General features: G+C 42.3%; 1 protein-coding gene across 2 annotated transcripts in view; it reads left to right on the top strand.

The window, feature by feature from the left end:
* Positions 1 to 1,278: 1,278 nt before the first annotated feature.
* LOC114590892 (contactin-6-like) overlaps positions 1,279 to 19,773 on the top strand; it is a 190,929-nt gene continuing 172,434 nt past the window's right edge. The window contains exon 1 of one of the 2 annotated variants that reach the window (XR_013392004.1): positions 1,279 to 1,665. The gene's annotated coding sequence lies outside the window, so the exon portion shown is untranslated. The remainder of the gene's footprint in view (positions 1,666 to 19,773) is intronic. The other variant, XM_077925020.1, reaches the window with a different exon arrangement.

Genomic DNA, 19,773 nt, shown 5'->3' with positions numbered 1-19,773 from the left:
GGAGAATGATGTGATGCATAAACACACCCACCCACCACCTACTACCAATTTTCTGTAAGCCCAAGTCAGACTTGTTTCTGTACAATTCTATATAATTGCATTGTTAAAGATCTATATGCAACTTTCAGTATAAGGTTATATAATATATACTATACTATACTATACTATACTATACTATACTATACTATACTATACTATACTCAGGGCTCCCCCCCACCCCCCCGTCAGAGCTCACCAGAACTCAGTTCCAGCACCTCTCAGGTGGGCACCATTGCCATTACAGTGGTACCTCAGGTTATATACGCTTCAGGTTACATATGCTTCAGGTTACAGACTCTGCTAACCCAGAAATAGTGCTTCAGGTTAAGAACTTTGCTTCAGGATAAGAACAGAAATCGTTCTCCGGCGGCGCGGCAGCAACAGGAGGCCCCATTAGCTAAAGTGGTGCTTCAGGTTAAGAACAGTTTCAGGTAAAGTACAGACCTCCAGAAGGAATTAAGTACTTAACCCAAGGTACCACTGTATAAGATAACAAGGGAAGTGTTTACGGTGAGTTCTGCCAACTCTTTTTCTAGAAAAATAGCACTGACTGTACTATATATTATATATGTAATATAAGGAGAGCCAGAGTGGTGTAGTAGTTAGAGCACTGGACTAGGACCTGGGAGACCAGGGTTCAAGTCCCCGCTCAGCCTGAAAGTTCAGTGAGTGACCTTGGGCCAGTCACTGCCTCTCAGCCTAACCTACCTCATATAGGGTTGTTGTGAGGATAAAATGGGGAGGAGGGAAATCATGAATGCCATCTTGAGCTTGGGGTAGAAAGGTGACAAATAAATAAATAAATAAATATAATTAATGTGGGAAGCATGTCAGTATGCTACTGTATTATTTAGACAAGAACATTATCACATACACACACACACATCACACTGTATATAAAACAGGTTGAGATATAATAGAAGATAGATACACGCACCATAGTAGGATTAAATATTTAATGAGGACTGGAGTATTGCTTTATTTTAGATACATGCTTGACAAACCTAATCCTTTATAGTGAACAGTGCAGGTTTATGAACAGGGACCAGGCAAAACCCTCCCTGTTCCTGTTAGAAATTTAATACATTAGTTAGTGACCCAGATTTCAAGACGAGAAGGAGCTTTTAATACCTGGCAGGAGCTCACATCTGTGTGGAAAAAATGGTAAGAACATTTGATCTATCATGCTGAGGGTGTGACATACAGCTTTGTGTTCTCTCTCTCTCTCTGTGTGTGTGTGTGTGTGTGTGTGTGTCTGTGTGTGTGTCCTTGTATTGCAAGGGAGCCAAGTAGAGAACTAATTTGAAAATGTGTAGGATTTTTGGATCCCTGCATTCCAAGCGCTAGCCACATTTTTGTCCCTGTGCCCTAATGGTGCGGGTCCTTGTCGTGGATGCTGTGGGAAAGCCATGCCTTTCACAGTTAATCCCAGCCAAGAGATAGAGGATGCTCAGCGGATAAAAGGCTTGCAGTCCCAGCTGGGGAAAGAGTTCCATTATTTCCCAGCTGCATAGGACATTCTGCACGGCTCGGTTTTGCCTGGATGAGCAGTGTGGCTTTCCGAGAGCTTGTAGCAGTTTGGCAAAAAACTGCGAAAGATCCTGAGACGTTTGGCTGCTAAGATCTGTAAGTACAAAATTGGGCTGTCTGTTGCAATGTGAATAATGCTGGAAGGGAAGCTTCATTTTCTTTTGTCTCTCCAACACTCCCCCCCCCCTCGCCGCCTTGTAGTGATTTGCATTAGCATAAGAGAGATAGAGAATAAAGGAGACTGACTGATTGCCCTTCTCTTTATCTTTAACCATTGCATTTTATAGAGAAAGAGAAGGGTCTGCTGCGTTTCTCTTAAATCTGTGTTCATGCGAGGGGAAAAACCTTTATAAAAGAGGGTGCTGATACCCAGACACCAGAATAGGCATATTTCTGAGTATCTTCCGACAGCTCCTGTGTGTGTGTGTGTATGTGTGTGTGTGTTGGTGTGCCCGCGTGCAGCATTTAATGGGTAGCACACAGGATGACAGTGCTGATTTTAGCACTTGCACATGGCTTTAGACCCTCGCGTTTAAAAGGTAAGGAAGATCACAGTGGCTTGTTTCATTTTCCAACTGTTCCAACATATGCAAAGCACTAAATGTCTCTTTTCAGCTCATTTCACTGAGTTTCAAGGAGGAAGTATCCTCACTAGGAGTGTGCCCAGTGTATCTTTTCTTTTCTTTTTTTGTTTAAAGATTCGGACCAGAAAACAAAATGTCAAATTAAAATGAACTGAAGTTCATGAGGCGGGGGATTGGTGTGGTTGTTTTTCCCCACTTAGAGATCAATAAGTTGTGTTTCTGTCACTTCATTTGTATGCTAGATGAGCTATTGTATGTTATGAAAAGTTTGGAATGCTTACAGTACCAGAAACTAGAAGATGTGTGTGCATTTTATGCCAAAAGTGCATGCAGTGCCTGATGGAGCAGTTTGTGGTTTCTGCAAGTGGGTGTGATAATGGCTTCTGTGTGGATTCAGAAATTTGTTACTTCTTTAAATAGTCTCGCCTTTCAAACACATCATTTAGTGCACGGTGAACAGTATAGGGCAGGCATAAGCCAATGTAGTGCCCTCACAAATGTTGTTGGAGCCCCTCCTATCAACCCTAGCCATTCTGGCCAGGGGTGGTCCGAGTTCTAATCCAGAAACCTCTAAGGGGCACCATGTTGGCTGTCCCTGATATAAGGGCCTTAAGGCACGTGAGCTATCGAAGGCCAGGTCAGTGGTCCTGTTCATTGGCATAACCTCACTGAGTTCAGAATTGCTGAAAAGGTGTGGTCGTTTATATGCTGATTAAGAAGCTCCCTTCATTTAGCGCTGAACTGCATCGAACTTGCCGACTGCATTGAACTTGCCGATGAGGCAAATACAAAGGTGTGTCCTGTGAGTTGGGAAGAGCGGGAAGCAGCAGGGAGCTTCAGACAGAGCCCTGGAGTATTGTTTTTTAATGCACCCATCATTTGTTTATTAACTAAAGAGAACTACATTTTTACATGCATTTCAAAAAGGGTTTCCATTGCAAAAAAATAAATAAATAAAAATTATTTATTTTTGTTGGTTACCAGGAGATAGAGTAATTTGTCCGTTCTCAAAGACCCTTTAGTTTTAGCCATTTGTATCATGTGGGAAGAGGAAAGGGGGGGAGAAATTAAAGTAACCTGTGTGTGTGTGTGTGTGTGTGTGTGTGTGTGTGTGAGAGAGAGAGAGAGAGAGAGAGAGAGAGAGACTCTACCCCTGAAATGTCCACTTGGAATGCTGAGCATGAAGGCAACACAGCCACAATATATCTTCATCAGTGAGAAGCAGCTGCCTCTGCTATGGTGTTCAGTGGCTTCATGTAAATGATTCAAGGCTCTCATTCTACACAGAATCTAGGTTTTTTTAAAAAAATACACACTGAGCCACATTTCATGATGATGATGATGATGACGCTTTTGGTGTGTGCATCAATATTTGGTGCGTGAATTAGAATTTGAGCTGGGGCGATGTGAATGTACCCATTGGCTGGCGGAGGAAGAGGAGTGCGGCGGGAGTGCACCGCCCCCAGCATGATGCCGGTGGGTTGCCATCGCGGCTGCCCCCTGGCTGCGCTGGATGGCACGCCCCCAGGACACGTGCCCTGCCCCCAGGACGTGCGCCAGAAATGTGAGGTAACTAAAGTTCCTCCGCTTTCCCTCCCCAAACCAAGAACCGCAAAAGCCTTGCTGCTATGTCAAACTATGTCACAGGGTAGGATAATTCCCAGAGGTATTCTAGGCTGTGGCAGCGGGCAGATGACTGCCCTCATTTGGCTTCTATGAAAGGGAGGCTTAAAGAATATAGAGCCCATCATTATTGACCTACACATTACGGAGAGCGAAAGAGAAGTCCAATATGAGTATTGCCGCCAGCTGCTTATATAGAAACTCACCACAAGCTGAATAAATGGTTAAAAAACAACTTTCTGATGAGGCCCGGGAGCCTGCGTGGAGTATTAACCAACTTCTCCATCCAGTACACACCTCTGAATCAGAACTTCAGAAGCTGGCCTAGTGAATTACAACTGCTTGTCTTAAATGGGCTGCCTGCCATATATTTAGATGACAATATATAATTATTATTTTTAATGAACTGCTCTGAGATTGGTTTGTTTTTACAAATTACAAACGGAGCTAATAATTGCTTCTATTGTGTAACATACTCTTTCCGCTGCTTAGGCAGAATTTTCTTTCCTACCTTGAGTGAGTGTTGATTATATTTTCTGCTGTCTCTGGAGAGTCATGTGATGACAGTTATTCTTCCTGTGGTTCTTGTGCCATTACCTCTTGGACAGTCTTGCTGGGGTATCCAAACTAGTTATGGTTTCATCCCTCTCAGCTTCTCCCTATGGCTCAACTGCTCTTACAGATGCAAAAGTGACTCTGGGAGTAAATCTTCGGTGTCTGCAATTTCATCTTAGTGACTGTTCGCTTTCTACTTGTACTCTGTATGACCTGAGATATCCTGAAGTCTCTGAGACTGTTCCAGGGTGTCATTTGCTGTCTTGGCTTTGTATCATTACATTTGAATTTCTGAGGAGTGGTCTCAGTACTTTGGCTTTTTATCATAGAATTTCTGTTTTTCTTTTTTGTCAATCCAGCTTTGTTTCATCCTGTGATGATCTGCCGCTCTAGGCTTCAGAAATGAGTCTTTGGCAGGTATCCTGGATTTGAGCCTTCTTCTCCTTAGCATTTGAGAGGGCAAGTATCCCAATTCCATGGGTAGTTTAGTCACCTATAGTATGGATCTTGTCAATGTTGCTTGACATTGGTCAGTATCTACTTTGCAGTTTGAACACATTTCTCTGCCAGAGCATTGGATTGTGGGTAATATGGACTGCTGGTAGTGTGACTCAAACCCCACTCTTTTGCAAATCCATGGGATTCTTCAAATTGGGATCCATTGTCAGGAAATAATTCATCACAAATGTCATGCCTTGAGCGTCCTGCCTTTGTCTGGATGAGGTGCTTTTCAATTACTTCAATGTAACAGCTACAGTATAATAATCAACCACTAGCAAGTAATGCTTTCCTTCTAGTTCAAATAGTTCTGTAGCCAGTTGCTACAGCCAGTTGCTGTCAGATTCTGCGGGACATCTTCTTAATTATCATGGTTTCTTTGTTCTGTTTTTGTTGTTTTGAACAAGTACAACTGTCTCCAACCATCTTCTGTTCATGCCAGGCCAGTAGAGTGTATCCCTTGCTCTCCTCTTGCACAATACCATCCCAAGGTGTCCTTTGTGGAGTCCTTCCAGCTTCTCTGGAATTGCTTTTGGCATCATTTTCTATTGTTCATTCCTTCTTATCATTCCAGAATTTTCTTATAGCCAAAGGAACTCGATGCCTCTTGCTAAACCATCCTCTACTTATCTCCACTAGCTTTCAAGATATTCATTACATTCTCTCTCTCTCTTCTTTCTGCATTATTTCTTCCAGTTTGTTTGTGGTTGCAGGCAGGTGTGATATCATGTGCACATGCTCTTCTAAGTCTTTCTTTTCTTCCCATTGACATTTTCCGCACAGTTGTGTGAGAGCAGATCAGCTATGGGGAATGTCTTTCCCGTGCTTATATGTTACTTTTATGTTGCAGTGTTGCAGTTTTAAGATCATGTGCTGAAGACTTGGGGGAGCAGAAGTTAGAGGTTTCTTTAGTATGCTTTCGAGGGATTTGTGATTGATTTCTGCAGTTTCAAATGACCCATAAATGGTGCTGATGAGATTTCTGACACCCAACAAGGGTAGCAAATAGTTCTTTTTTGATTTGGGCATAATTCTAATGACTAGGTGGTATTCATGCACTGGAAGTATGCACCACAGGAAGCCCTTCCTGCAATGTTGGCATCAGTCTGTCTCGAGAGACTATGGAGCAGTGTGCCACTGAACGGTGCCTAGTGCAGTAGTTTGGTCTGCTTGTTGAGTAATACTCTGAGCTCCAAGCACCCACTGAAGCAGGCAGATAGTGGAAGGTTGACTGGGGGCTGCCCTGCGTAAAGTGGGCAGCACCTGACCAGTGAGACATGGTGATCTCTCCCACCAATAAAGACAGCCTGTAGTGCTCATACCTTATGCCAATCAGGTTGAGCTTATAACCTCTGCCTCCCGTGTTATTTTTGCTGCATTAGCAGTGCTGAAGTGACCTTTCTGGGGCCAAAGGAAAGCAGAACAATACATTTGGCACCAGTTTGGCTGCAAGAGCTTCCGGAAGGAGGCATCTTCCATTCCTGTATGTAGTGGAGCAGTGGCGTAGCGTGGGTTGTCAGCACCCGGGGCAAGGCAAGTAATTTGCGCCCCCTACCCCGTGGATTTGCGCCCCCTAACCCATGGATTTGCCCTAACCCCAGATGTTGCGCCCGGTGCGGCCGGCCCCCCCTGCACCCCCCACGCTACGCCACTGTAGTGGAGAGTTTCCTGCTAACTGCCCCCTCTATATGTAGTGCCATGCATCATATCCCATCCCAATCCTAAAGGTATCCAAGTGCCCCGAAGCATTTGGGGGGGCTGTAGGGTGCTGCAGATGGAAATGGGGGCAGCAGAAACCTCATTCTGTGAACAATCACTCTGTTGTGTTCATGGAAGGAAAGTTGAGATCCAAGGCATAATAAGGAGGTGGGAGCAGTTTCCAACATAACTTGCATGCGTTCAAATGTCTATGTCTGTGCCTGCAAAGGTACATGTGCAGGTATTGTGACTTAAGCCTCTGCTTGCACCATTGCAGCACTTAATGTGGATAAGAGAGAGCTGTAAGTTTCAAAGTAGAATAAGAGGTTCTTAAACATGACACTAGAAAGATCAGTCTTGGAGAAGCAAGGCCATATAAAGGCTTGGCCAAGAAGAATGCAGTCCACTATTTCATATTGTCCAATATTTGGCTCAAGCAAATGTTGGATCCCAAGCGTCTCTAAAGCAGGTTTCTAATAGCTGCATGCAATGAAGATGTTTACATATGCTGTACTTGATTTACCCCCTCCCATAATATATGTTACTTTCCTTTGAATACATTAAAGAGACTGCTTTGCATAGCTTTAACAGATCTCATAAAGTTTCTTGTATCATCCTGAACTGGCTGCTTGAATTGGACTAATTATAGATGAATTGGAGTTTTCAGCATAAGCTCAGCTTCTCAGGATTATACATTGTAGCTCTTTCCAATCACATTTGGATAAACTAAATGGGTATTAGCACTGTTAATAAAAGACCTGTTCCTTCTCCCTGGCCCATGGCTTCTAATCCCCTGACTAATAAAACAGTCAAATCCCATTCTCTCATGCTCTCTGTTAAATTATCTCTTCTTTACCCATATGCTACTGTTTCCAGCGAATTCTCCCACCACAAATAATTTTAGCCTCTTTAATAGCTTGCCCCATGAGTATCACCATCTTCACAGACACATATTCTTTCAGCATGGTGTTGTTTTAGCGAGGATGATTTATTGTGTGTGATTTTTACTTCCTAAAAACAACAAAGCAACAAAGGGATAAAGAATAAAAGGAAACCACAGCCATCTAATATCTGTAGTTGTCAGAAAGGGGAGTCATCCCCCCCAAGATATCTTTGTAGCATAGATTTGTCTCCTTGTTTAATTAGGGGAGATCTGTCACAAAATTGGACTGTGTATATGTTCTGCTTCCTTTACATCTAATAATTTGAATTTTGTTTTCATTTCCATCGCAACTATTTGTGTATAGCTTCCTACAACATGCAGACTCTGTGCCTGTGAGTTTAAATGGGTCCTTATTTTCATGTTAATATGGAACTAAGCTCTACATAGGATAGACCAGTGCTATTTTTCTAGAAAAAGTGGTGCCAGAACCCATCACAAACATTTCCCTTGTTCTCTTATAATGGCAATGGCCTGAGAGGTGCTAGAACTTAGTTCTGGTGAGTTCCTGCTGGAGAGAAAAAAAGCGCCCTGGGATAGACTCACATGACCATTTCCCCCAATATGGTGCCATCCCCTTTTAAAGTGATACCTTTCTGCATCCCAAGCTTATAAATAGTTCTACACCAGTTTGAATCATTGTCCCAACCCATGTTTGAACGCCTGTAGACATCAAGATCTATGAGCTGACCTAGTTGATATTCCATCTGCCATATGGTTGCCTCAAGAGCTTGGGGCAAGTGCAGGTAATATCACAGATATCTGTCCTGCTGCACCTTACTATGTAATGGTAGACTGAAGTTGTTGTTTAGTCGTTTAGTCGTGTCCGACTCTTCGTGACCCCATGGACCAGAGCACGCCAGGCACCTCTGTCCTCCACTACTTCCCGCAGTTTGGTCAGACTCATGCTGGTAACCTCGAAAACACTATCCAACCATCTCGTCCTCTGTCGCCCCCTTCTCCTTGTGCCCTCCATCTTTCCCAGCATCAGTGTCTTCTCCAGGGAGTCTTCTCTTCTCATGAGGTGGCCAAAGTACTGGAGCCTCAGCTTCACGATCTGTCCTTCCAGTGAGCACTCAGGGCTGATTTCTTTAAGAATGGATGCGTTTGATCTTCTTGCAGTCCATGGGATTCTCAAGAGTCTTCTCCAGCACCATAATTCAAAAGCATCAATTCTTCGGCGATCAGCCTTCTTGATGGTCCAGCTGTCACTTCCATACATCACTACTGGGAAAACCATGGCTTTAACTATACGGACCTTTGTTGGCAAGGTGACGTCTCTACTTCTCAAGATGCTGTCTAGGCCTGTCATTGCCCTTCTCCCAAGAAGGAGGCGTCTTTTAATTTCGTGGCTGCTGTCACCATCTGCAGTGATCATGGAGCCCAAGAAAGTAAAATCTCTCACTGCCTCCATTTCTTCCCCTTCTATTTGCCAGGAGGTGATGGGACCAGTGGCCATGATCTTCGTTTTTTTGATGTTGAGCTTCAGACCATATTTTGCGCTCTCCTCTTTCACCCTCATTAAAAGGTTCTTTAATTCCTCCTCACTTTCTGCCATCAAGGTTGTGTCATCTGCATATCTGAGGTTGTTGATATTTCTTCCGGCAATCTTAATTCCAGCTTGGGATTCATCCAGCCCAGCCTTTCGCATGATGTATTCTGCATATAAATTAAATAAGCAGGGAGACAAAATACAGCCTTGTCGTACTCCTTTCCCAATTTTGAACCAATCAGTTGTTCCATATCCAGTTCTAACTGTAGCTTCTTGTCCCACATAGAGATTTCTCAGGAGACAGATGAGGTGATCAGGCACTCCCATTTCTTTAAGAACTTGCCATAGTTTGCTGTGGTCGACACAGTCAAAGGCTTTTGCATAGTCAATGAAGCAGAAGTAGATGTCTTTCTGGAACTCTCTAGCTTTCTCCATAATCCAGCGCATGTTTGCAATTTGGTCTCTGGTTCCTCTGCCTCTTCTAAATCCAGCTTGCACTTCTGGGAGTTCTCGATCCACATACTGCTTAAGCCTTCCTTGTAGAATTTTAAGCATAACCTTGCTAGCGTGTGAAATGAGTGCAATTGTGCGGTAGTTGGAGCATTCTTTGGCACTACCCTTCTTTGGGACTGGGATGTAGACTGATCTTCTCCAATCTTCTGGCCACTGCTGAGTTTTCCAAATTTGCTGGCATATTGAGTGTAGCACCTTAACAGCATCATCTTTTAAAATTTTAAATAGTTCAGCTGGAATACCATCACTTCCATTGGCCTTGTTATTTGCAGTGCTTTCTAAGGCCCATTTGACTTCACTCTCCAGGATGTCTGGCTCAAGGTCAGCAACCACACTACCTGGGGTGTACGAGACATCCATATCTTTCTGGTATAATTCTTCTGTGTATTCTTGCCACCTCTTCTTGATGTCTTCTGCTTCTGTTAGGTCCTTACCACTTTTGTCCTTTATTATGGTAATCTTTGTACGAAATGTTCCTTTCATATCTCCAATTTTCTTGAACAGATCTCTGGTTCTTCTCATTCTGTTGTTTTCCTCTATTTGTTTGCATTGCTCGTTTAAGAAGGCCTTCTTGTCTCTCCTTGCTATTCTTTGGAAATCTGCATTCAATTTCCTGTATCTTTCACTATCTCCCTCGCATTTTGCTTGCCTTCTCTCCTCCGCTATTTGTAAGGCCTCGTTGGACAGCCACTTTGCTTTCTTGCATTTCCTTTTCATTGGGATGGTTTTCGTTGCTGCCTCCTGTACAATGTTACGAGCCTCCATCCATAGTTCTTCAGGCACTCTGTCCACCAAATCTAAATCCTTAAACCTGTTCCTCACTTCCACTGTGTATTCATAAGGGATTTGACTTAGATTGTATCTTACCGGCCCAGTGGTTTTTCCTACTTTCTTCAGTTTAAGCTTGAATTTTGCTATAAGAAGCTGATGATCTGAGCCACAGTCAGCTCCCGGTCTTGTTTTTGCTGACTGTATAGAGCTTCTCCATCTTTGGCTGCAGAGAATATAATCAATCTGATTTCGATGCTGCCCATCTGGTGATGTCCATGTGTAGAGTCGTCTCTTGTGTTGTTGGAAAAGCGTGTTTGTGATGACCAGCTTGTTCTCTTGACAGAACTCTATTAGCCTTTGCCCTGCTTCGTTTTGATCTCCAAGGCCAAACTTGCCAGTTGTTCCTTTTATCTCTTGCCTCCCTACTTTAGCATTCCAATCCCCTATAATGAGAAGAACATCCTTCTTTGGTGTCACTTCTATAAGGTGTTGTAAGTCTTCATAGAATTGGTCGATTTCAGTTTCTTCAGCACCAGTAGTTGGTGCATAAACTTGGATTACTGTGATGTTAAAAGGTCTGCCTTGGATTCGTATCGAGATCATTCTATCATTTTTGAGATTGCATCCCAGTACAGCTTTCGCCACTCTTTTGTTGACTATGAGGGCCACTCCATTTCTTTTACGGGTTTCTTGCCCACAGTAGTAGATGTGATGGTCATCCGAACTGAATTCGCCCATTCCCGTCCATTTTAGTTCACTGATGCCCAGGATGTCAATATTTATTCTTGCCATCTCATTTTTGACCACCTCCAACTTACCCAGGTTCATGGTTCTTACATTCCAGGTTCCTATGCAATATTTTTCTTTACAGCATTGGACTTTCCTTTCGCTTCCAGGCATATCCACAACTGAGCGTCCTTTCGGCTTTGGCCCAGCCGCTTCATCAGCTCTGGATCTACTTGTACTTGCCCTCCGCTCTTCCCCAGTAGCATGTTGGACGCCTTCCGACCTGAGGGGCTCATCTTCCAACGTCATAACTTTTATATGCCTGTTGTCTTTGTCCATGGAGTTTTCTTGGCAAGGATACTGGAGTGGCTTGCCGGTTCCTCCTCCAGGTGGATCACGTTTGGTCGAAACTCTCCACTATGACCTGTTCATCTTGTGTATCCTGCTCGGCGTAGTTCATAGCTTCTCTGAGTTCTTCAAGCCCCTTCGCCACGGCAAGGCAGTGATCCATGAAGAGTGAAGAGCTTCCTTAATTGAGAAGCAGTTACAGATAGGTAGCCGTGTTGGTCTGCCATAGTCAAAACAAAAAAAAAATCCTTCCAGTAGCACCTTAAAGACCAACTAAGTTAGTTCTTGGTCTTTACAAGAACTACACGTGTATCTGAAGAAGTGTGCATGCACACGAAAGCTCATACCAAGAACTAACTTAGTTGGTCTTTAAGGTGCTACTGGAAGGAATTTTTTTTGTCTTAATTGAGAAGACTCACTTTGGGTCTAAATAATGTGCTATTCTGTGTGCATGGTTTTATTTTATGTGAAGTAGCATTCAGGAATGAGATTCTGTCCCCACCCCCACCCCAGAAAGTCTGATCTGGTATAGTCCGTTAAGGAATCTTAATAGAATCTTCACAAGACTTTGCAGAACAGGGAGGTTTGCTCCAAAATGAAATGTAATATGGATCTGATCAGGCCACCTGTAGGCAGTTAGGCCAGCGTTTCTCAGTATCGCGGGCACCCTGTGCAATGATAGCTTTTTAGCACTTCTTGTGCTGAAATCCGAATCAGTTCAATCTCGGCTGTGCTTGCTCTACTTGCGTGTCTCTCTGTGAGAGAGAGTATGTGTGTGTAAAGCAAGATATCATTAATATCCCTTAGCTTTTTTTCTAGGAGAAGATTCTGGGGTTATCAGATTCGCACTGCGGGATCTGTATGGATTTCTTATAAGTGGAAGGAAATCGGGTTACCACAGCGTTCTGGAAGATGGGAGTACGTTCTTTACTTTTCATACCAGATAATGTGCCTACAGCCTGTTTCTTTTATAAAAAAGATCAAATTGAGAAAGATAGTCAGAAACACTGCCAGATTTATTCATTCTTCTTGGCAGCATTCTTATTAAGAAAGATGGAAAACAGCGGAGTTAAGAGAAACAAAAACTCATTCTGCCAACCAAGAGAAGTTGCCACTATTCACAGAGGGAGCAGCAAAACCCCAAAGTTTAATAAAGGCAGCCAAGTTATTTTTGGTGGAATGCCAGTCTGCTCTTTTATTGAGTTTCATCCACATTGTTCTATGTTCAAATATAGATGAATGACAAACTAGTTATTTCGGTTATTAGTGTGTGCTTGCTTCACAGATTGCTTATCTCTTTTCTATTCCATACGTCTACCCTGAAAAACGCTTACAGCTTTTATTTCAAAAGATTTGAACACAGGTCTCACTGGTTCAATATTCTAGCTGCTAAGCACTATACCCAACTAAGCTCTTCTCAGAGTAGAATTAATTAGTCATGCTTATTAATTCCAGTGGGTCTACTCTGAGCAGGACTAGCACTGGCTACAATCTTTTATGTTCAGGTGCAAATTTCAGGAAACAACAACAACAAAAATTATCTGAACAGCATGTCGTTTCTGAGCTCTTAAAACACTAAATATTCCCAGGAAGTACACGCAGAGGTATCTGTTTGACCAGCATGGAATCAGGATTAGTGAGTTTATTTATTGGAGCTACATTCTATCTTTCCTCCAAGGAGCTCAAGGTGGCATACATGGTTCTCCTCCTCCCCCCTTTATCATTGCAGCAAGGATGCAGGTGGCACTGTGATCTAAACACTGAGCCTCTTGGGCTTGCCGATCGAAAGGTTGGTGGTTCAAATCTGCGTGATGGGGTGAGCTCCCATTGCTCTGCCCCATCTTATGCCAACCTAGCAGTTCGAAAGCATGCCAGTGCAAATAGATAAATAGGTACCGTTGTTGCAGGAAAGTAAACGGTGTTTCTGTGCCCTCTGGCTTCCATCATGGTGTCCCTTTGTGCCAGAAGCAGTTTAGTCATGCTGGCCACATGACCCAGAAAGCTGTCTGTGGACAAACGCCGGCTCCCTCGTCCTAAAGTGAGATGAGTGCTGCACCCCATAGATGCCTTTGACTGGACTTAACCATCCAGGAGTCATTTACCTTTACCTTTATCATTATCATTGCAACAGCCCTGTGAAGTAGGTTAGGCTGAGAGGCTGTGACTGGCCTAATGTCATCCAATGAGTTTTACAGTTGGGTGGGGATTTGAACCCTAGTCTCCAAGATCCTAATCCAACACTTTTACCACTATACCATACTGGTATAGTTGGAATAGTTGGACTAGTTCAAGAGTGGATAAACTTTTTTTTTCTGTTGAGGGGCAATCATTTTGGGGTTGCATGCTAGAGCAGATGCTTGACACAACCAGAAAAATAAATATTGCGAATTAGAATTCAGAATGAAGATCTGCTCCAGTTTTCATCCTGACTACTTCAGCTTAGAACTCTGAATCCTATGCAGGTCTAATCAGAAGGAAGTCCCTCTTGATTTTGTGAGGTTACTCTCCTATATATAGAGTGAGATAGATAGATAGATAGATAGAGATGACTGCTGATTGGATATTTTTTTAAAAATAAATAAATAAAACCAATCACTATAGCAACTATTTTGGAAAGTAAGTGAAAGTAATTTCTTTCTAAATTTAGTGTGTAAACACACACACACAATTAAGTGAAAGGGAGGGGAAGCAACAAATAGAAAGGAACTTAGATGGGGTGGGTGTGGCATCATAAAGTTAGGTTAGGACTGTTGCGCACACTGGCCAGATTGCAGGATACCTGTCTTTGACAATATCAACTTTGGGTGTGATCCAGCACAACTCTTCTTATATTCTTATGTTCAGTTGTGTGGTCACATTCACAGCTATGGAACCCACTGCATATATTACATCTTTTTTGTTATTCACTTTTAAAAGAATGTAATTCTTGCTTCAGGATCAAATTCAGATCAATATGTATCCGATCTCCAGTTTTAATAATAGGCTATGGATTGTTGTCCACTATATAATTTGTCCTGAAATTTCTCTGTGGTTTTTGTTACTGAAACACTAAAGGTCCCTGTGTTCTAAAGTTGGAGTTTATGTGACTAGGGCATAACAAGGAATAATCTTTTGTACATACTATGTTAGAAATTAAATTACCCTTTAAGCAAGCCATTAATCATGTTGAAGCAGTCTAATGAGACTGAAATAAAGAGAAAGAAATAGCTGGGCCAACTTGATGCCACAATGAATCAATATCATTTTATCAAGATTATTTTTGCCTATTCCCCCTCCCTTTTACCTCTCAAGTAACATATTGCCAAAGAGGGAGTTTCTTACATAGCCTGTTCCACTTAATAGGCTTAATAGCAGCTACAGGTCTCATTCCTTATTTTTCTGCCCCTTACCCCTTCAGCTCCTTTTTCATCATTCTTCAGCTGAATGGGGTGGTCCTTCTTGGGGGATAAAAGCCTGATGATGACCATAAGCTTCAGGTAGGCTTCTGAGTCAAGGGTGGTAGGTCCCAAACTACTTACTGCCTTTTTTTATATATAACAACCAGCACATTGGGCTGGGGCCAAGAAACAAACCAGCAACTAGCATAACTGTTTAAGCACTGCTGAGCTGTTTCCTAAAGGCTAAAGCTGGACCTACCAAATGCAGACCCAATAGGTAGCACCACATACATCAACTGGAAATAACCTAATCACGTTCAAGGGCATGGAAAACTATAACCAGGTTATATCTGTCCAGGAAGCGCTAGGATGTTCCAGCCTTAGTTGGATAGCAAGAGTGGAGCCAGCAACAAATGTTACCTTCCAGAAGCTGGTAAGCAAAGTGGAGGACTTAAAAATTATTTCCATGGCAGGAGTTCCTCCACTGGGAAGATTATGTGAGATCTTGTGCGGCCTTCTTGAAATCTCAGATGGCCCCTTCATACAGCCCCCTCCTTTTCCATTTGTTTTCCTGCCACCAGTGCAAAGCTGCAATCATGTAAGTAAATCACATGTAAGTTTCAGGTCTACTGTATATCCCTGCCACCACATCTCTCCAGCCTCCATGCAGGCAAGCAGGAGGCATTATCGCAGTTCAAAGGTGCATCCAAGCCAGGCAAAAACATTCAAGAAGGGTGCAGGTCAGGGGTGGTGAGGGCAGCAGCTTGAGAGAATTGGGCGTGGCCTGGGTCATGTGCCATGGACTGGATAGAGAAGCCCCGAGGGCTTGTTTCAAACCCTGAGCTAGAGGTATTCCATGTGCTATAGATGCTACTTCAGTGTTACTTTTCAGGATGTGTAAAACTGCAGTGCAAGATGCTACTTCAGTGTTACTTTTAAGGATATGTAGAACTGCAATGTGTTGTTACAATTAAAGTTACCAGATTCCCCCCCCCCCCAATGAATCCAGGGACACTTTTCAACTTCCTACTAAATACAGTAGATGGATTTTGTCAGGGGACTGATTTGTAAATCCGGGGACTGTCCCCAGGAAACGGGGATGTCTGGTAACGTGCCATCCTAATATCCAAGTAGTGAGAGACTCCAGGGGGTCCTGTGCTTACCCAGGGCTCAGTTTTCTTCAAATGAAGGTCCATGGACACTGTGGTGTCTTTAGGATATATGATTTTATTTACACACATATACAAGCTGAGCATAGGATGGAGGGGCTCACTGTGTTAACATTCCCATTGATCATGTTTCCCCTTTAGGTTTCCAGGGGACCCCCAAAGTCCAGCACAGAGCAAGCAAGACATGCCTCTCTCCCAAGCTTCCAGCTCTCACACACAACAGCTCTGGCTATTGTTCTCCTATATACCAGCCAGGTGTTTAGGGGTGGGAGGAAAGCAATTTGTTCTTTGGCACAGAGCAACTTCTTTGGAGATGCTCTGGAGGAGGTTGGTACAGCCAACCAAAACCATTACCTTGACAATGGAGTATATATATGAGCCAGTAATTTGGGTTACTTGTATTCAATATGATGTTTTGAACAGTGCACGAGTACCTAATATATCACACTTTTTGAGGTTCATATCCTTCCTTTTTGTTTCCTGCTGTCACTCCATCATGAAGGATGATCATTTGGAGGATCAGATATGTCAGAATTATTTCTGTACAGTACCAGGCCATTTGCTATGCTAATGCCGCTTATAATGCATTACAGAACAATATATAATGTGCATTGCCTCCATAAGGACATATATTTCATAAGAAGGAAGTGCTTGTTTTATTTAGGCTAGAGGATCAGTCTTGGTAAATTTTCTATCTGCATTACATCACTCTTTAGTAAACTATTGGATGGAAACATACTGCATTTTAAGCAAGGGAAACGGCAAGAATTTCTAGGGGATATGTCCCATTTAAGTCTGCTTGGTGTCACTAGAACATTACAAACAAGCTGTGATGAACAAAAAAATCTAGTTCTATGCTTCTTCTCAGCTGATCACAGACTGCATATCTTCATTATTAAAGCTGGCTGAATCAATAAAACAGATTTTGTGTTCATTCTCATAACGTTATTTTTGTTCCTTTCTCGTGTGTTTTCATAAAGATTTATTTCTTGTACATATGGTTCACATCCTCCAATGGTCTCAATCTATTTTCAAGTTTGAGAAGATCCTCAACTGTTCTTTTTTATGGTCAAATTGATCATGCACTGACTAGAAGAGTTATGTACTATAAAGTCAGGATTTCTGTACAAGCTGCTGAAAGGAAATTTGGGCAGCTTTTGAATTATGAAATCTATCCCCTCCCCTCCACACACTCACATGCACACAAATATATGGAGGGTCATTGATTCTGTAATGGAGTGGGGTGGAACACTGATATCTCTCTCTCTCTCTCTCTCTCTCTCTCTCTCTCTCTCTCTCTCTCTCTCTCTGGACAATTCCTGGAGCTTAAAGTGAGAACTTCTCTTCCTCTCTGTGGTTTCTCATCTGGTATGCTCCCTGTGTCCTTGGGTAGGCATTGTGGAGCTGTAGGTGTTTGGCTTTTCAGGTGAATCTGGCTCAGTGAAACATGTCTGTGAAGTCCCTAGCAAGGGTTCACAGCCATCAGCCATCAGCCGAAACCTGGTTCTGCTCTTCGCTTGGTAGGAAAAACCTTTCTGAAAACTGGATCACACTCTTCCTTCCATGAGCCTTAAGGATGGGGTCATGGCAACTACACTGTCTAATAAATCTCCACAGGGAACTGACTATATATACTAGAGCTGTTGCATTCAGCTCTGACAACTGGTTGAGTACTGTATAATTTTGACAGGGCCTGGGTGTCTTATCAAATACATTGTGGGGTCTCAGAAGATCGCATTACAAGAAATGGAGGGAGCAAATGCTTCAGACTTCACTCCCCTTAAACCTTTTTTGGGTTATTTAAGTCTACCATCTTAAACCAAATTTGGTGGCTATTCCCTGCAATGAAGATGTTTTGGTGTTCAAAGTTAAAACACACACAAAACGCCTCACACACACTGGCTCATTGCTCTTCTTGGTCATCCACAGCTGCTGCTGTAGCCATAGATATATTTGCTTATCTCTTGAAATTACCATGGCATGCAAATTGTAACACTACCAACTTGAAATAAATTGGTGACGAAATAGGAATGAACATGAACTTGGAAACTTTCAAGAGAGATTATCAGGGCTAAAGCTTTCATCCGAGAAGAGCTTTATTGATTCAGAAATAAACAGAATATCTAATCAAACCATTTAGCAATGGTTTATGTTTGACAGAAAAATTATGATGCCCTTTTGGTGATCAGATTGTTAGTTTCTATGTTTGCATCTTATGTTTTTTTCTAAATGTGTAGTCCAATCATGTGCAAATTTACATGGAAGTAAGCCCACTGTATGCAAAGGGACTTACTCCAGGTTCTAGTGAGCATGCGATTTTAACCCATAATAATTATAATAGCCTGTCTTTTATACAGCAGAATTTAAGTCTTTAAAGCACCTTAGCCATATGATCATAAGTAGTGTAAAGTAAGCCAGTATTATGGACCCCAACTGCAGAATAAAAAATAAAGAAGTAGAGCAACTATTGCCTTGCCTAAAGCCACCCTACTGAGTTTGTGGCCTGGGTGAAATGTGAACTGGGGTCTTTCTGACCACAATGCACTCCCTTAGCTGCTTAAACACACATATAAAAAGGCACAAACACACATCAGAGAAGTGGAAGATAGCTGCACCTGTAGTGCCTAAACAAACCATTTTCGGGATATATGGAGAAACATTTCAACAGTAATGCTGAAAGACAAAGATTGCATTTGATTTAGGATACATAAATCTTTCCTGTCTTGTTAAAAGATTAGCTATAACCACATCAAACTCTTCAAACAAAGCTTGGACTATTTTAGATTGAGCAAACAGTTTAGAGCAGGAAAGTGATCAGGTGGGGAACGGGTACTTTTCAGTATTGTTGTTGTCAAAAGCTGAAAATTGCTTCTTGATTTAGGGTCCCTATAAAATTGTGCAGAATTGTTTGTAGAGTGAATGAACCCATAAAACCATTGTTCTGTGCATGGTGGATAATTTTACATTTTGAAACATATCCCTATTGTTGATTGTGGTGGTGATGGCGCCACTTTATGAACACTGTAGCCATTTGGAAAGACTAGTGTTATAGAAAAAGTACTGAAGAAACCCATTTAATATCAAGCAGACATTATTCAGAACATAGTTACATGGCTATACTTGCTGGAATGCATCTTGCACTTAGCATGTAATGTAACCTTGCCCAGTGAGTACCAAAGTACCCACAAATCTCTGATGTATTGAAGCATTCAGATATTCATCATGGAACGACAGCCTTGGAAGAGCTTTGTGAAAACACAATGGCATTTGAAATGCCTTTGATGCCAATAACAAAACAACAGAATGTGGGCATTTTTTAGATGTTAACAAAGTAATATGTGGACATTCCAGTCTTTCACATGGTGTGAGGAGTGCCATTATTGTCAAAGAACTTACTTCCAAATATGCAGCCGTAGATTGCATGCAGCCTAAATTAACCAAATATGCCAGATGGAAAAACACCCTAAAGATTCCAGTAAATTAATTGTTTTGCTTTCAATCTATTAACTTAAACCAACTAGGCAGACAGAAAATAAAAGAAAAAAAAGGGGAAAAAGCTTTTTGGATCCAACTGAATTACATTTAAGTGGTAGACCTTTGTGTTTTAATATCTATATCTCCATAGAAACAAAGAACGTAGCTCAAAATTTAAACAAAATTCTGAACATAAATGTAACTCGGTTCCAGAGACTAATAGGCCCAAGACTTACTCTCCACAAATATACCGAGAACAGAGCTTCCCAAACCTCATACTGGTGGTCTTCCGTGTGTGACTTTGAAGAAGAGCTGTGGCTGCTCAGTCATAACTGAAGCCTTCCTTTGCACTCTGTGTTGTCTCCCCAGTAACTAGCAAAGCAATCCACAAAGCAATCCCTAGCTGCAGTAGCTGCTGAAGGCTAATAGGATTGAC

This window comes from Podarcis muralis, chromosome 2 (assembly GCF_964188315.1).
Source record: "Podarcis muralis chromosome 2, rPodMur119.hap1.1, whole genome shotgun sequence".
Classification (NCBI taxonomy): domain Eukaryota; kingdom Metazoa; phylum Chordata; class Lepidosauria; order Squamata; family Lacertidae; genus Podarcis; species Podarcis muralis.
This window is presented reverse-complemented; position numbering and strand designations above follow the sequence as displayed.